Genomic DNA, 17,726 nt, shown 5'->3' on the forward strand with positions numbered 1-17,726 from the left:
CTTCCCCAGCCGACGATTTCAATTCCCAGATCGCGATTCTACTTTCTGCGCCGACACAGAGATGCCCGACATTAGTATCAAATCTATTTCCTGTCGAGAAGACGCACACCTGCCGGCGACCTTTTGACCCGAGAATGCTCCATCGAAATCCGTCCACCGTTTTTAACCCTTTCAGCTCGAATCTTATTCTTCGAGTCTTCAACTACCTTAATCCTTCCCCTTCGACGCTGTAGAAAGCAGACAACGACGTCGTCGAAAATAGTATCGAGGGATTACGTTGAAATTACCAACGATTATTTCGCCGACAATGTTTTCATCGACGCGATTTCGGCGAGAACGTATTTCATCGACGTTGTTTATATAGAGACGCGTTGAAATCACCAACAAATGTTTACATCGACCCTCGTTTCACGTTATTATTATATATTATTATGCATGTTATGTTGATATTATGTCATAAATATATACAGAGTGTCCGTAATAATATATATACCATATAAACATATAAACCATAATATATATACCATATAATATATAATACCATAAAAATTATGGTATTTCCGGGAAATAAGGGGTTCCTGAGATCATTTGAAGCAACTTTTTCCTTTACAAAAATTTTCTTTGAAGCATTGTTAACGAGTTATTAACGAAAAACGCTGACCAATGAGAGGCGAGCTCGACTGGCGCGAAGCGGCCCAGCCAACGAACGGTCGAAGCCCAGATCCACTGATTGGCTCGGCTGCCATGCGTCAACCGAGCTCGTCTTCGATTGGTCAGTGTTTTTCGTTAATAACTAGTAAACAAAGCCTCGTAGAACATTTTCGCTAATGAAAAAGTTGCTACAAATGACCCCAGGCACCCCTCATTTCCCGGAAATACCATAATTTTAGAACACTCTGTATATATACATATATATAATATATATCAATAATATGACAATTTTAACAGAGATAAAGCAATTTAAACTGACACTTCTGTGTGCATACAAAATATATGTTTCTTAACGTTAATCACTTGATTATTATAAATTATATATTAATTGTACTTGCAAGAAAGAACTATTAACTATTTAATTAGTTATGAATGGAATTATAAAGATATATTATTTGCTAATGCTTTAAGGATTAAAGCATTTCTGTATTAGTTTCATGATTCTGTAATATTTTTTAAATACTTTCTTCCTTTTTCTCATCTTTTCTTCATTTTTTTCTTCTTTTGAGCTAGTTCATCGTTTAATGGCTGTTCTAATATATTATCAGCAACGGCTACATTTCTTATACACGAAGTGTCGATAATAATATTTATCGGTGATTTCAATATGTTGGTGCATAAACAATATCGATTAAATGCGGTGTTACTGAAATCGTATCGATGAAAACATTGTCGGTGAAATAATTGTTGGTAATTTCAAGGTAACCTGTAATCGAAAACACTCGTCTCAAAGGCACACATAAACACGCGCAGGGGACATTAACGGGCATTAATATATTGGTTAGCAAGGTCGCATAGAAACCACATGTGTTCATAACAAAAACAAATTACGCTCTGCAAAGCAGTTAACCATACGAATACTTCTAGCTGTTCTACTGCTTCTTGGATACAACAGACCCAAATAATGCACCGCCTTTTTACCCCAACATCGCGGTTCGCGACATTATCCCTTAGAATAATCGCACATACGCGACCCATAGAATTTTCATCTTTTATCTTTCGTATCTTTCCAGTATTCAGAATTTTCGTGTAAACGATCCGGTTTGTCAGGGAAACGATGTCTCGATAAAACAACGGATGCAGAAAAATAAACAGATCCGTAGGATTTCTGGGGATCTTGTAGATGTGAGAGTTAGCGGGATACCGCAGTCACACGGATTTCAAATGTTCTATTAATATGGGCACGGAGGTAAAATGGATTTAAATCTGGTAGACCACGAATCGACTGACACAGATGTTCCGACTGTCCCGGTGAAAGACGAAACGCGGCCATTGATTACGACGACGTTCGTTCTCGCGTGTCCGAGCCGTAAGCCGTTACGTTACTGTGACCATTCCCGTTGTGGCGCGGCGCAGTAAATTTCCCATCGAAATTGAATTTTCGTTTTCAATCGATAATTCGATTTCGCCCGACAGATTTTCATTTTCTTCGTTAAAAAAGCACAAGGTAATTCCCGGGGCCGAGCGATTGGTCGTACCGGTTGTTTCGCCCCGCTTTCGATCCGATAGGATTTTAATCTCTCCCGAAACGTACACCGCCGCATATGTACGACGTTCTCGACGAGGCTTCCTGTTAATTTTTTTCTATATTCCTCGAGCGGTTTGATCCGTCGTCCCTGAGAGCGATAAGCTCTCTTAGCAATTATCAGGCGGTTTTAGTAGCGGGATTACTCTCATTAAATGGAGGATTGGCTTGGATCTAGAAGAGGGGTACAATTTAAAAAAAAAAAAACGATTTTTCTAGAAGAAAGCTGAAAGAGAATAACAACGCGGAACATTAAAATAGCGGATGAAAGGCCGAAGCAGACGCAACATACAGACCAGGACGAAATAATGTCACACGTGTGATATCGTTAATTTGTTAGAGATAGCTTAGAGTTTTTTATTTTCGAAAAATGATATATAAATGTCACGACGCAAACGAATAGGATTTCATCTGGAAACGGGTCGTTCTCTTTGACTTTCACTCTATACAATAAAAACAGATAAATTTGGAGAGCAAAATGATAGCACTATCATCAAATTTATGCTCATAATTAGTGTAAAATAGAAACTTACGTGTTTATATGTTAATATTAACAATGAACACAGTCGCCTTTGTTCTCAGTCGTCGCAATCATTCGCTTTGGTAATGATTTGTACAAGCATTGAATGTGTGGTATCGTCTGCCATTTTTGTCAACTGCTCGTGCAAACATATAACTTACCGAGATCTACAAAACAAATTTTTCAAATTTTCGTTGTTGGCTCAGATGAGAAAGTTAAAAAAAAGACATGAGCTTTTTATTATATTTTGTCATTCTAAGCAATAGCAATCTTTAGAAAAAGCATTCTATCTAAAAGAACATCCAAGTCGTTTAGTCCAGTCCTAAAAAAGTTATTGCGTTTTGAAAAGTGTCCGAATATTAACCCTAGAAAGATAACCATATGACAACGTACGTAAAAGATAACCATACGCTTCAGAGGCGCATGCTTTTCTAAGGCGTCAATTTTCTACTAACAATGGATATTTATTTAATTTAATCTAGTCATTTTAAAGGTTTGGCATTATTGTAAAAATAAAATGCATTTATATTATATTTTTTTATATTTTAAGTAATTTTAAACTTAAATCACTAGACCTCTATGAAAAATTAACAAAAATCAACAGTCTTCGCAGGCGCCTCTGCGACGTAGGTTATCTTTCTCGGGTTAACAGGAGTCACTCTATTTACATTCCGTAAGACGTGTGCAATTGTCACAACTTCAAACGTTCCGCGCAACGGTGAAAAGACTCGGCGTGTGACCGACTTTGTTATTGTTTGCGGTACACGTTATTGAAACTTCGCTCTATGTACCAGTTGGGAAAAAAACCGGAATAGAAGGTGCGTTGTTTGTAGTGCAAACGACAAAAGAAATGACTAAGAATTACAATTTCATGTCTAACTACCTTAAATTGTATTTTTGCTTATAATAATAGCAAAATTTCTAAATATGTAGATAACTTGATATTCGTACAATATACTCATTTTCATGTTTCTCATGTAATACGATGAAACAGTTGTTATGCAGATCTTAACCTTTTAGGTACGGCTGAATTCTGCGCGAAGCTATTTCTCTGAACGGCAGAGTCTAATGTGTACTGTAAAGAGTCTGATACTGTATATTCTGTCTGTATATACAGGGTGTCCCAAAAATGTCTCGCAATCCGAAAGTGGCGGGTTTCTCAGGCCATTTGAAGCAACTTTTTCCTTTACAAAAATTTTCTCCGAGGCACCGTTAACGAGTTATTAACGAAAAACAGTGACCAATGAGAGGCGAGCTCAGCTGACGCGAGGCGATCGACCCAATGAGCGGAACTGGGCTTCGCGCACTGGTTGGCTGGGCCGCCTCGCGTCAGCCGTACTCGATTCTTATTGGTCACTATTTTCCATTAATAATTCGTTAACGGTGCCTCGGAGAAAATTTTTGTAAAGGAAGAAGTTGCTTCAAATGATCCGAGGAACCCGCCATTTCCGGATTGCGAGACATTTTTGGGACACCCTGTAGACTGTTATAAATCGATGTGAAGACAAAAGAAGTGTGAAACAATGCATACGAAGACGATTATTTGATTCAAACGATGAACGAGTGAGCTACTAGAGCAAGCCACTATAGTGACGCGTCGTCCAGAGAGATGACACCCGCGAAAGCCACTATAGTAGCGCATCGGGCCTAAAAGGTTAAAAAAGTGTACATACAAGACAATCGCGAAGTGACGTTGAAAGACGCAAGTCCGAACATCGAAGACTACCGACGTGCGAAGTGCACACTTGGCGACGCGGTGCCCCGTTCAGTGGCGTCACTCCAGCGGAGCGGGCCGCCATAAGGAAAGGGTTAAATCGTAGGGCAAGGGGTTAAGATGCGCCTGCGTGCTGCTGCTTAAATCCAGGTAGCTGCGTGCAGAGTATTTTATTTCGCCGGCACAGCCGGCAGGTGAACGTAACGTCGTTCGTATTCTGAAATTCTCATCTCGTAGCATAGTTTTATTGTTTTCGCGATACGGACTTTACGATCGAGATTCGTTTCATTTGCGTTGCGCTCGACTTTGAGCCGGCCGCGGAACGCAGGGGATTACGAGGCTGCCGCATAAAATGCCTACCGGATCGTCGATTCATCCGCGTCGCTAGATTATTACGTACACGCGAAAGGTGTTCGCGAGTTGCTCCGATAGAATCGCGACTCGTCGGAACGGCGGAATGCCGAGACACGGCCTCGAGAATTCCGCTGAATTCGTCGCGAACGATCGATTTTAATCGGAATTCGCACTCTGCGCCGAGGCAACGCCTCGAGACACACACAAGTCACTTCTTTTCTATTTCTCTTTCGTTGCGTTCCTCGCCGCGTCGCCGCGTTCCCAGAAAAAAACGTTCGAATTTTCGGAAATACGAAGTCATTCTGTACATTCTATATATTTGTCGACTTGTAATTCTTATCTGGAATATTTGAGTAATTCTTATCGCGAGCAACCGGTCGAGAAAAAGAAGAAAAAAACACGCCGGTAGTGATGGCAAGTGGTTATCGCGCGAAGGTAAATATGCGAACTGCGACACGACGCGACGTGTACACATGTAACTTGAACGGTGACGCGTTCAATCAGTCGCGCGTAAATCCCTTCGCGCGATGTATGCCACAAATATCAAACCCGTTGGTAATTGAAGTAATCAGCTTGGCATTTTGTAAAAGCGTCGCTTTAATTACACCATTGATTTGTCGTTGCAGCGAACGCAATCGACGCGGCGCGGCGCGGCGCGCGGACAAAGCGAAGAGCGCGATAGTGCGACAGAGAGATAAAAAGAGAGAGAGAGAGAGGGTGGCGCGCTGCTTAGGGGAGATTTGCGTTTTTCTCTTGATTCCATTGATCGTTAAAAGTCGTTGAATAGCTATTCAGTTAACCGAATCGGTGTAACGCGGTTCGGGGACTGGTAAAAAAACGCCTGCTCGCCGCATGTTATTTTATTATGCCCGTTGAATGGCGCTTGATTGATCACCGCGACTTCGCCCTGCTTCTCTCTGCTCCGTTCCGCTCAGTTTTTTGCTCGTATTGTGTTTTCCAAGCGAACTCTTTCCAAAGTATCAAAAGCACGCGTGCCACGACTTGTCCCCAGCGACCAATCGAATGTACTCGGCTCGCGGTGCTTTCACAGCTCGAAACTTGTCGTTGATCGTTCGACAACCTGTTTTATATCAGTCCAACTAACGTCGCGGAGGAATGTAGACGCGGCGCAAGATGTTTCTACGGAAGGACCACGAAACTCTCTAAATCAGGCAGCAGAGCACCGTAGATCGCTCTGCGGGCCACTGACCTAGCCCCGGTCACTGTCGGAGCTACCATGCCACGCCCAATCGAGACAGGCCACGCCTAGTTTACACGAAGATACCGGGATTCCCGTGGGAACTCGGTCGAGATTTAAAGGAAGCAATTCGAGCAGAGTTTGGAAAATTGAATTCCTCGTTCGTAAATCGTCGGCACTGCATGTCGAAAATATATCGATCAAGGTTTACAACAGATTTCACAGATGCGCTTCACGGACAAATGTTGGAGAACGAAACAGCGACGAGCGTAATGAGACTATTTAACCAGTTAGCTGTGTTTGACGAGTGTACTCGTCATGGCAGTACAGTAAAGTCTCTCTAATTGACGCTCAGATTGGGCACAAAAACGGCCAATTTGGAAAGAGCAGATACGATTATTCGAGCCGTGCGGCTCGGCTTTTTATAATTGTTGACAATCGGTAACTATAAAAACGAGCTGCAAGGCTCGAATAATAAAATTTGGGATCTGTCCATTTTTGTGTACAATCTAAGCGTCAATTAGGGAGACTTCACTGTATTCTGTGTCGTGACGAGTATACTCGTCGCGCGTAAGAAGTAGTGACCATTGGCTATTTAAATTGAATATCTAGTGAAAACAAAAACATATTCTCAAATTTTAAGATGTTTAGAATATTTGGAGGCCGATCCTACACGAAAGTGTTTACATTATTATACAAATAAAATTAGAAAAGAATCACGATATTAGTGTTTGACATGCAAAGTGCCATAACGTATTGTTCATTGCTTTGCTGAATACTACTCTACAGCAGCAATTTGAATTTTATAATTTTATATTTTTTTTATTTTTATTTTTATAATTTTGTAATTGAACTTTTATGAATATTTGATTTTTCCTGTGTTTTTCGTTTATTATGTATGTAGTGCATGTTAATGTCAAGTGAATAAGTAAATATTAGTAATAAAATTGTTAATTTTATTAAATAAAACCGTCATTTTGACGATTAAAACCGCCACTTATTCTGTGTTTGATGAGTATATTCATCACTTGATTCTCGCGACACATATACAGTGGCCCACGAAAGTCTTCGTACACCTTTTAAAATGCAATAACTTTTTTAAAACGGAACTAAATGACTTGAATTTTTTTTAGTTGATAAAGGGACTAGTCTACTAGACGGTGACTCAAATGATTTTCTTTTTAATTTTGTTATTACTTGGAATGACAAAAAAGTAAAAATCTCTCGTTTTTTAACTTTTTTATCTGAGCCTATAACGAAAATTAAAAAAATGTCTTTCGTAGATCTCGGCATGTTAAAAATTTTATCGAAATCGGTTCACGTTGATATGAGTTACAACAAATTAAAGATCGCAAAAATCGCAGTTTTATCACGATTTTCACCAAAAATTGTAAGAAATCTGCAGTTTTTTAAATATTTCAACACCTGTAGCTCGACTCTGGGTTATCCCATCAAATTTTTAGCACGCATATAAGTTACTGACACCTACAAAAGGCATTTTTAAATTTTCGTTATAGGCTCAGATAGAAAAATTAAAAAACGAGGATTTTTAAATTTTTCTTTTCATTCCAAGTAATAATAAAATTTTAAAAAAAAGCTTTTTAGCCATCGTCTAGTAAACTAGTCCCTCTATCATCTAAAACAAATTCGAGTCATTTGGTGGAGTATTAAAAAAGTTATTACGTTTTAAAAGGTGTACGAACACTTTTGTGGGCCACTCTGTAGATGCGCGCTCTGAAAAGGAGGCGCCACAGCTGACTGGTTAAAATGGAATTTCTTTTTGACGTTAGACCCTAGATACGGACGTTCCTTAGAACGTTCCTAGAGTTCTGAAATGCGAACGGTGGCGTCATCCCACAGCAATAGGACGAGGCTTCTCAATCGAGAATTTCGAGCTGAAACCTCGGAATATCGAATATTGTCGGGAGAATTTGGCTTCCAATGGGTCGAACGTTTAAATGTCCCGTTTGAGAAATCCTGAGAAAGGATCGTCTCGAAAAAGAAAGTTCTCAGGAATCGAGTATTAGAGCAATTCGTAAACGTTATTTCATCCAACTTCGTCCCACGAATGTTTTGAATACAAGCCAATAAAAGCTGTCGGCCGTTGGAATTAATGTAAACATTCATTCGGATTGAATGCAAATACATTTCCTCCTGCAGGCATTTATTACCGATAAAACTCGTTTCAATATCATCTAACAGTGGTACAAATATTATCTGAAAATCTCCGACGAAAACATCCCGGTGCGTTGAACGCATTTTCGATAAATGGGACAGTTCGAATAAACCGGAGAATATTATGCGAAACGGAAGCGTGCACTCTGTTATCTATGAGAAAAGAATTGACGATAAATAAAAAGCACAGTGCATGGAAAAGGAGATTGCAGTGTTAATGGTTTTGGGTTTCCTTGTCGCGAACAATTTTCTTAAATATTTGCGCGTATCGCTCGGTAAAATATGTTTCGGCGCGAACGAAAGTTATTTATCACAGACTCAAACGCGACGTGTTATCATTTTTTTTTTCAGAAAAACTCCAGGTCTAGTCCGAAAGAAAGTAATGCAAGTTTCACTTTACACGGCTGTAATAATCTGCGATATGCAATGAACGAGAATATCGTCGCAGAAATGTTGTTCGCGCGCGAAATAACAAAAGGACCATTTTTTATGGTTCTCCGCATGTTTTTCGAAACGTCAGAAATGTGACATTTAAAAATACCTTTAAAAATGTTCTACGAAGCTAGTCCAATTCCGTGGGCATTTCTCGAGCCTCCCTCAAGGACTAAAGTCGCCTAAGAAATTCTTCTAACGGTACGAAAACTCGATTTCGATAAGTTATAGTTATACGACCAAGAGTTTCCATGTTAACCGAGCCGGCCGAGACGGGAACAAAGCGATATCACGGCCAGCACTATAATCACGAGACATTATTCTTATTATCTCTACCAGCGGCAGCGGAGGCAAATTAAGCCGTAAAACTTTGCGGCAAAGTACAAGTTTCCTGGCAAAATATGTTCGTCTCGCAAGTTCCTATTACGTTTATTAATTATTTGCGCTTCGATCGTTCTCTCTCGCGCGCGTAAACTTCAGCCCGGCGTTCCTCGTACTTTCCCACTGGCATTGCACCAGCCGGGAAAATTCGATGACCATGTTTCAACACGCCATACGTGTAGAGCAATCACACCATGGTGTTTGAATATATAATACAGGGTGCGGAGGAAATTCTGTCCTCGTATATGTATATAAATAAAATGAATATAATATTAAAAAAATAAATATCAAAAACCGTACTCTGTATATATATATATAGGCTGTCCCAAAATTATGGTACTTCCGGGAAATTAGAGATCCCTGAGGTCATTGGAAGCAACTTTTTCCTTTACAAAAATTTTCTCCGAGGCATCGTTGACTAGTTATTAACGAAAAACATTGACCAATGAGAGGCGAGCTTGACTGGTGCAAGGCAGCGCAGCGCCGCTTCGCGCCAGCCGAGCTCGCGCCTTATTGGTCAGTGTTTTTCGTTAATAACTCGTAAACAAAGCCGCGGATTGCTTTCGCGGTAAGGAAAAAGTTGCTTCAAATAACTTCAGGGTCCCCTCATTTCCCGGAAATACCATAATTTTGGGACACCCTGTATGTATATATATACAGAGTACGGTTTCTTAAAATAAATATAATATAAAAAAATAAATATCAAAAACCGTATAAATACAGTATATAAAACCGTAATATATACAGAGTACGGTTTTTGATATTTATTTTCTTTGTTTTATTTATATTAAATTACATTTGCAACTAGCTTCATTGAGCTAACCAGCAAATTCAATGAATTAATTATATAGCTTGCATGCGGTAAAACGCTCAATAGCGTTGCCGCTAACATTATCTGTGATATTCCTTCTTTAACTTAGTTCTGCAAATCGGTTGGTTTTGTTCCTTTTCAGTCTTTTATGTTGCGGTGTATGATTTAGATCCTTGACGCTTTCGTTAGGGTGGTTTGTTATTCGTTTCTTGTACGCTATAGCGGATGTTCCTATCTGTTATTTGATATTATGTATGAAATTACAAAGTGTCAAGATATTTATTTTCAAGTACAGGTAATCGAAAGTACATTACGATCTCACAGCTTCAGGCTGTTGGTTATGGGGTTATCTTAAGAGCGAAGTTTATCTCACGAGACCACAGACAATTCTGGAATTGAATGAAAACATTCGTGATAAAGTTGGTGCAGTTTCGATGGAAATGCGACAACGCGTAATGGAAAACTTACGAAATCGCTTGGAACAGTGTGTTCGCAGTGAAAGACACCATTTAAGCGAAATTCTCTTCTATAGATAAAATAGAATGTAACGTACTTTCGATTACTTGTATTTTAAAATAAATATCTTGACACATACATTTGTAATTTCATATCAACTACCTTCAGGTTCTTTCAGCAAATCCTGTATATGTATATAATAAATTCTCCCTAGAATGATAAGTTTCGGGTTGCCGTGAATTTCCTTGTCTTTGTAATTTATTGCTACGTCGATGCTAAGGGTCGACGGAGCCGGTTAAGCGTGTGATGTGACACGCGACTCGAATTCCCAGAAAACAACACAAGATGGTCTGTCTAGGTGTGAATCAGGTAAGAAAAACCGCGGAGCTACAAGGTACTTGGTAAGTATTAGGTACGTGACCGTCGAATCGTGGTATCTGGTCTTCGAAATGCCTTCGAGTCGTGGCACATGGCCTTTGAATTGCCTTCGAATAGTGGCATGTGGTCTGCGAATTGCCTTCGAATAGTGGCACATGGCTTTTGAATTGCCTTCGAATAGTGGCACATGGCCTTTGAATTGCCTTCGAATAGTGGCATGTGGTCTGCGAATTGCCTTCGAATAGTGGCACATGGCTTTTGAATTGCCTTCGAATAGTGGCACATGGCTTTTGAATTGCCTTCGAATAGTGGCATGTGGTCTGCGAATTGCCTTCGAATAGTGGCACATGGCCTTCGAATTGTCTTCGAATAGTGGCATGTGGCCTCCGAATTGCCTTTGAATAGTGGCATGTGGTCTTCGAATTGTCTTCGAATAATGGCATGTGGCCTTCGAATTGTCGTAGAATAGTGACGCGTGGCTTCAGAATTGTCTTCGAATAATGGCATGTGGCCTCCAAATTGCCTTCAAATCGTGGCATATGGCCACCGAATTACCTTCGAATAGTGGCATGTGGTCTTCGCAATGCCTTCGAATTACCTTCGAATAGTGGCATGTGGCCACCGAAATGCCTTCGGATAGTAGTATATGACCTTCGAATTGTCTTCGAATCGTGGCAAAAAATTAAAAGTAAAAAAGTTAAGTCATCGTTTTTATTCTAGCATTACCATGTATTCATATTAATGTACACAGGCATGCTGGTCGCTGCCTGTTTTGCCGACTGCCCCGAGTTTCATAAAATTTTTGCAAAGCATATAAGTTATCGAGATCTACGAAAGGTATTTTGTAAATTTTTGTTATAGGCTCAGATAAAAAAGTTGAATAACAAAGGTTTCTTATTTTTTTTTTATCATCCCAAGTAATAGTAAAAAAGGCATTCTAGTAACCGTCTATCATACTAGTCCCTTTATCATCTAAAAAAATTCAAGTCATTTAGTTGAGTTATAAAAAAGATTATTACGTTTCAGAAGATGTACGAACACTTTTGTGGGCAACCGTAGTTCACCAGTTTAACAGACATATTTCGCCCAAAACTGAACAATAAAATTTACATTAAGTGTACAAAAGTGTTCACTCGGGCAGCGCCGAGTCTATTTTCGAAGAAACTGACAGACCTCGAAAGTTAATCAAACCGTTGAAATGAATTCCCCATTGAATTGTTCTGACCGAATGCGATTCTTCTTTTTCCGACGCGCAGACGCCTCCATCTATGTGTTTATAGATTAAAACACGGCACACGGCGCGAAGTGATTCCGCGACACGGTGGCCCCAGAAGCGACATTGCATCGTGAAACACTATAAATAGGAAATGCATGCAAACTGCATGGGAAACGCGGCGAAGTCGGATGACACCGGCGAGTAAAACTTTGCACTTTAAGAGACGGCTGCCGTATTGAAATTCCTAACGTATTGCATCCACCTTATCGCGCCGGAGCCGGCTCGGCTCGGCTCTGCTCTTCCATATTACGTGCATACGTTGCATCTACTCATCGATGCGCATCATCTTTGCCACTACGTACGTATAACAGATACGCGCGCTTTCCTTTTCGATACGCGACCGCCGCAATTGCATTGGTGGTTGTCCAACAGCCGACTTTTCCGCCAAAACTTTGCTGCGCCGGAGAGAACGAAATTTCTGTAAGAGCACATGCACGGATGTTTTCACTTTACAAATGTAAACACTAGTGCAGTCGACCAGAATTGGCCAGAAAAATTGATCTACGACTGCCGATTGAATGAGTAGTGTTAATCGTTAATTAACCCCTTAACGTGCACGCTCGAGTTAACTCGAGTGCGCTAAACTGGCCAAACTGTGCACACTCGAGATAATTCGAGCGGCGTTGTACTTTATGTTGCTATAATTGTTCACACTCGAATGCAATCGAGAATTGAAAATAACAATGTGAAAGCAAAAAGAAAACAATCGTTTTATTGATATTTATCATTTACATGGGATTGTATAAGCTATAACACTTACTTATTCAAGTATAAAATATATCCTTTTTCTACTTATCACTTACGACTTATCTCTTCCTTGTGAGCCGCTTTCCGACAGCGTATTCATATCCAGATTCTGATTCGCTCATTTTTCAATATATATTTTACTAAAATATAATGTAAAATAAAATATAATAATAATAATAATAATAATAATAGTAATATTCTGAAAATTAGAATTGCGATACAAATTTTGATTATTTTTGTATTTTTGTCATTTTCTTGCCAAGACAACGTTCTAAATTGTGTTCTTTTACATTAAAAAAAAATTGATTCTTCTTGGCCGGCCTTTTTCAAAAATACTGTGCATTAAGGGGTTACGATTGCATCCGTTTTAACAATCGAGCGTCTTTCAATTGTTAGTCGCGGTTAACGACTACGGTTCCCGAAAAACGATGTAAAACGATCGTTCGCGTGCACAAAACGAAGATAAAGACGCGTGACCGGATGGTAGGCGAGAGGAAGATGCATCCCTGTAGTCGGCCGGTTGTTATTACCGCAAGGTAATTGGATTACCTTGGCTCTGGATAGGTTGGCGCGACGAGGGTGCGGCCTGAGAGAGAAAGCGAGAGAGAGAGAGAAAACGTATTGGCATAAGTGGCGTAGCGATTCGCGCTGAATCCGTAATGAGAACGAACTGAAATCTCGAAACTCTGATAATAAGGAATGCCGGAGTAGAACGGTCGGCATGCGCGAAAACAAACCGCTGGTAATGATCGAAGTTTGTCGCGAGAGGACACTCGAGGTAATGGCGGCTGGTTAGACGTGGTCAAACGCAACCCTCTGCAGCTCCCTGCAACCATCGGGATCACAGGATTACGTAGGGATCCAGAATGGCGCGGGACGCGAACGATTCGTTCAACGAAGTTGCTCGCGCGAAAACGGAATATCGTTCGGGTTTCCCCCGTTACCCCACGGTCTTCTCCATTGTCGGCTGATCTAACCGATCGTTCCATAATTTACCCTCGACACACATTTGGATGTGTAACTCCGAATCAACGTAGAACTACGAAGTCGACAAGGGTAGTGGAGCCGGTTACTGTTGGATGACCAACTGCTGTGCCTTTGGTTTATTTTCAGGCATGATTGAGTGGATTCGAATTATAACGGCGCGTGAGTCACATTTTCCTCGTTTTACTCACGTGCGTATTGTTTACTGACCTAATTTATTGTTAGGATAATTTACAGTTAAGATAATTTATAGTAACTTCATAATTTATCTCAATTTTAACCCCCTCAATAACCCACTCATTAACATAACGCTCTCAATTAGCTTTGTATTTATCGAATCAAATATATTAAATCTCTTTAGCTTTAATTTTACTTTATAATAATAATAAATACAATAGTAAATATTAGGTCTACCGGAAAGTTCTGTCCATTTTATATTATATAACTTTGACTTTATATATAATATAACCTTGGCATCTTTGTTTATCTTTGTTTCAGTTTATTTAGGAGAGTACATGTGTGTAAATGCAATGATAAAGAGAGATAGTCATATATGTCAACATGTGCATATGGATTGAAACTTGAAGTGACACTACCGGCCAGAACTTTCCGGTAGACCTAATATCATAAATAATATAATAAATATATATATATAATAATAATAATAAATACAAACCCATAGCAACCGGTTCCGCTACCCTCTGAAACATTTTTTCATTCTGATTTAAAGAGATTCGAGACAGTTGCAAGGAAATTACTGGTCCAACAAAAAGATTAAAAAGCGAGCAGCGTTTCTATAGGGTCCGAACACCGGGCAAATGATCTGATAAAAAATTTCAAGAATTTTCAGAAAATTCAATATACATATATGTATATATACCATAATGTTCGTCCGCGCGAAACTCGCTGCCGCGGGAAGTTGCGTAGCGTAAAATTTCGCTCATGATTAAAATAAATCCAGCTACAATTACACCTGCAATTTTAGCGGGTTCCAAGAACGTAATATAACGAACAAGTGCGTCTGAAAATTATTCGCGGAGTACTTCATCGGGCAGGTCACAGAAATTGGACGACTAGATAGGAAGCTCGTGTTAACGTAGAGAAGTGGAGAAATAGATTACAGAGTTCGCCCGAAAATATTTCGACCACGATATTCCGGACGAATGAGAATTTCGTAATTTTTGCTTCGATAGGACCGAGGTGGTACGCAAATACATTAGCATTGTCCTTAGTTTGGCACAGGCACGATATGATAACTAGTTACGAAAATTCGCAAAAAAGCGACCAAATATTTCGAAACGAAGTCTTGGCCTCGAGATAATAAAAAAAAGTATCAATTCTGTTACACGGCTGGCAGACGTCATCCGACAGCGTATCGCCAAATTGATGTAAAGTATTGCAGGCGAAGACGATTCGCGCATAGATAAAACATCGCGAATTTTAAAACATTACGGTCGAACATTTTTTTGGTCACTTTCTTTTTTTCAAAGAATAAAATTTTCCATTTGTATCTGCCAAGGATATGCAAAAGTAAATTGTCCGCGATAATATTGCGAATATATTAGCCGAAAGATCTTTAAAAGGGACGACTCCGCTGATGATGAACATTCCGAAGAACGCGCTTCAGTCGAACGTCTCATTGTCCCGATCGGTAAATACCAAATAGTTGTGAAAAATGGCGTTCCGTTGCAACGTGGTCTTCGTCCTCTTCGCTGGTGCCTTTCTTACAACGGTAATTCGTTTTCTTACATATTTTACTTTTTATTTAAGCATTTGCGACCACGTACAAGATTATTTCGTTCATTTCTTTCCTTCGTTTCTGTTGTCGAATCCTTCTGATATTTTACACATTTTTCTCAGAACCTTAATCGCAAAGTTATAAATTATAAATTATAACTGTACGGTCAAAAATAAGATCGAAGAGTTTTACCACATCTGGAATAGGGTAGTGGAACCGGTTACTGTGGGGTGATCAATTGCTGTGCTTGTGGTTTATTTTCGGGCATAATTAGCTCTATATTTATCGAATGAGACATGTTACATTTTTTCATTCAAAAATAAACAAGTTTAGAGAATAAACAAATTTAATATGTCTTATTCGATAAGTATAATGCTAATTATGCCCTCGCAATAACTAGCTCCACTACCCTACAATAGCTTCTATCGAAGAGAGAACCGAATAACGTCATTTTCCTTTTGACAATCGAACGATGTCGGGGTTAAAAATTGATTTACAATTCTGGGATAACACATATTAGGGGATAACGAAATGATCTTGTTCCAAATGCATTTTTACTACATTAATCTTTGCATCCTGCTAACACGAATCTTATTGTTGATTCAATGGGACAGCTGATGGGCACGACAATAGCCGCGACTACTCAGAGTGCAGGATTATTAGGGCTCCCCTTAGATATAGGCGGGATCGTAGCTGGAGTACGTATATACAAGGAACTCGCGAAGAACTGAAAAACTGTTCATTACGCAAGATTGAATTTGTTCTTTAACCCAGAAAACGAAACGACGCTTATCATAATCACTTCAACGTATTTGCAGATTCTCGATGATATAACCCCGCTGGTTGTGGCCCTGTTAACTGGAACTGCTAATACCGTCCAGCAAGTTCTTAATCTCGTAAACCAAATAGTGCAAATAATTCTGCAAAGCACCGTACTTCGTAGTTTGTAAATCGACTCGAAATAATACGTCTGAACAGTGTATGGAACCACTTTATCGTTCGTCCTCCTCGTGATACATATTCAGATTAAATATGTATTGTGTATTTGAAAATTATTAAGCCCCGTTGAAATTGTAATGCCCCTTTGAATTAAATAAATTCTTTACTGCAAGCATATTATCCAGTGTAATAAATTCAGCCTTGTCATTCTTATAAATAGATTGCGGATTTTATGCATTCATGAAAATACCGATGGTTTATTATGCGTTTTATGAAATATAAAATTACTATATACTACGCTATTTTCAACTTATTAAAATTAATACAGCAAACAATTTGTGTTTATTTCATATTCTTCATATCTTACAATCGTTTTGGAAAATGTTGAATGAAAAACGCATTCTACTTATAAAGCAATACATGCCAGTCATGTTTATTTATTTAATTATTTATTTACTTAGCATTTAATGGGCATAGTTCTTTATGTATACTAAAAATACAGGAAACGAAGGTGGACGATATTGAACGAGATAGTAAAAAAACTAGTATAGTAATTTCTGTCAACCGGCAGATCCGAGAATACTAAGTCACGATTCTTCGGAACTCGCGGCTCGTTTTTATAGAAACTAGAGGCAGTCGGCAAAAAAAGACAGCGGCCAGCATGCCGGTATACATTAATATGAATACATAGTAATGCTAGAATAAAAACTATGGCTTAACTTTTTTACTTTTAATTTTCTGCCACGATTCGAAGACAATTCGATGGTCATATACTACTATTCGAAGGCATTTCGGTGGCCACATGCCACTATTCGAAGGTAATTCGGTGGCCATATGCCACGATTTGAAGGCAATTTGGAGGCCACATGCCACTATTCGAAGGCAATTCTGAAGCCACGCGTCACTATTCGACGACAATTCGAAGGCCACATGCCATTATTCGAAGACAATTCGAAGACCACATGCCACTATTCGAAGGCAATTTGGAGGCCACTTGCCACTATTCGAAGACAATTCTGAAGCCACGCGTCACTATTCGACGACAATTCGAAGGCCACATGCCATTATTCGAAGACAATTCGAAGACCACATGCCACTATTCAAAGGCAATTCGAAGGCCACATGCCACTATTCGAAGACAATTCGAAGACCACATGCCACTATTCAAAGGCAATTCGGAGGCCACATGCCACTATTCGAAGACAATTCGAAGGCCATGTGCCACTATTCGAAGGCAATTCGCAGACCACATGCCACTATTCGAAGGCAATTCAAAGGCCACATGCCACTATTCGACGAAGACACTATTCACGTACCTTGTAGCTTCACGGTTTTTCTTACCTGACTCACACTCAAACAGACTCCGTCAACCCTTGGCATCGACGTA

At 39.5% G+C, this 17,726-nt stretch overlaps 1 protein-coding gene and 1 long non-coding RNA gene across 2 annotated transcripts in view; both read left to right on the forward strand.

The window, feature by feature from the left end:
- LOC117217511 (putative glucosylceramidase 3) overlaps positions 1 to 17,726 on the forward strand; it is a 59,577-nt gene that overhangs the window by 34,544 nt on the left and 7,307 nt on the right. The gene's annotated exons all lie outside the window — the stretch shown is intronic.
- Positions 15,250 to 16,516, forward strand: LOC143259992 (uncharacterized). The gene is made up of 3 exons (XR_013034058.1): positions 15,250 to 15,394; positions 16,015 to 16,098; positions 16,219 to 16,516. It is a non-coding gene; the product is annotated as an uncharacterized LOC143259992 (long non-coding RNA).

The sequence above is a fragment of the Megalopta genalis genome, chromosome 9 (genome assembly GCF_051020955.1).
Source record: "Megalopta genalis isolate 19385.01 chromosome 9, iyMegGena1_principal, whole genome shotgun sequence".
Taxonomy (NCBI): Eukaryota; Metazoa; Arthropoda; class Insecta; order Hymenoptera; family Halictidae; genus Megalopta; species Megalopta genalis.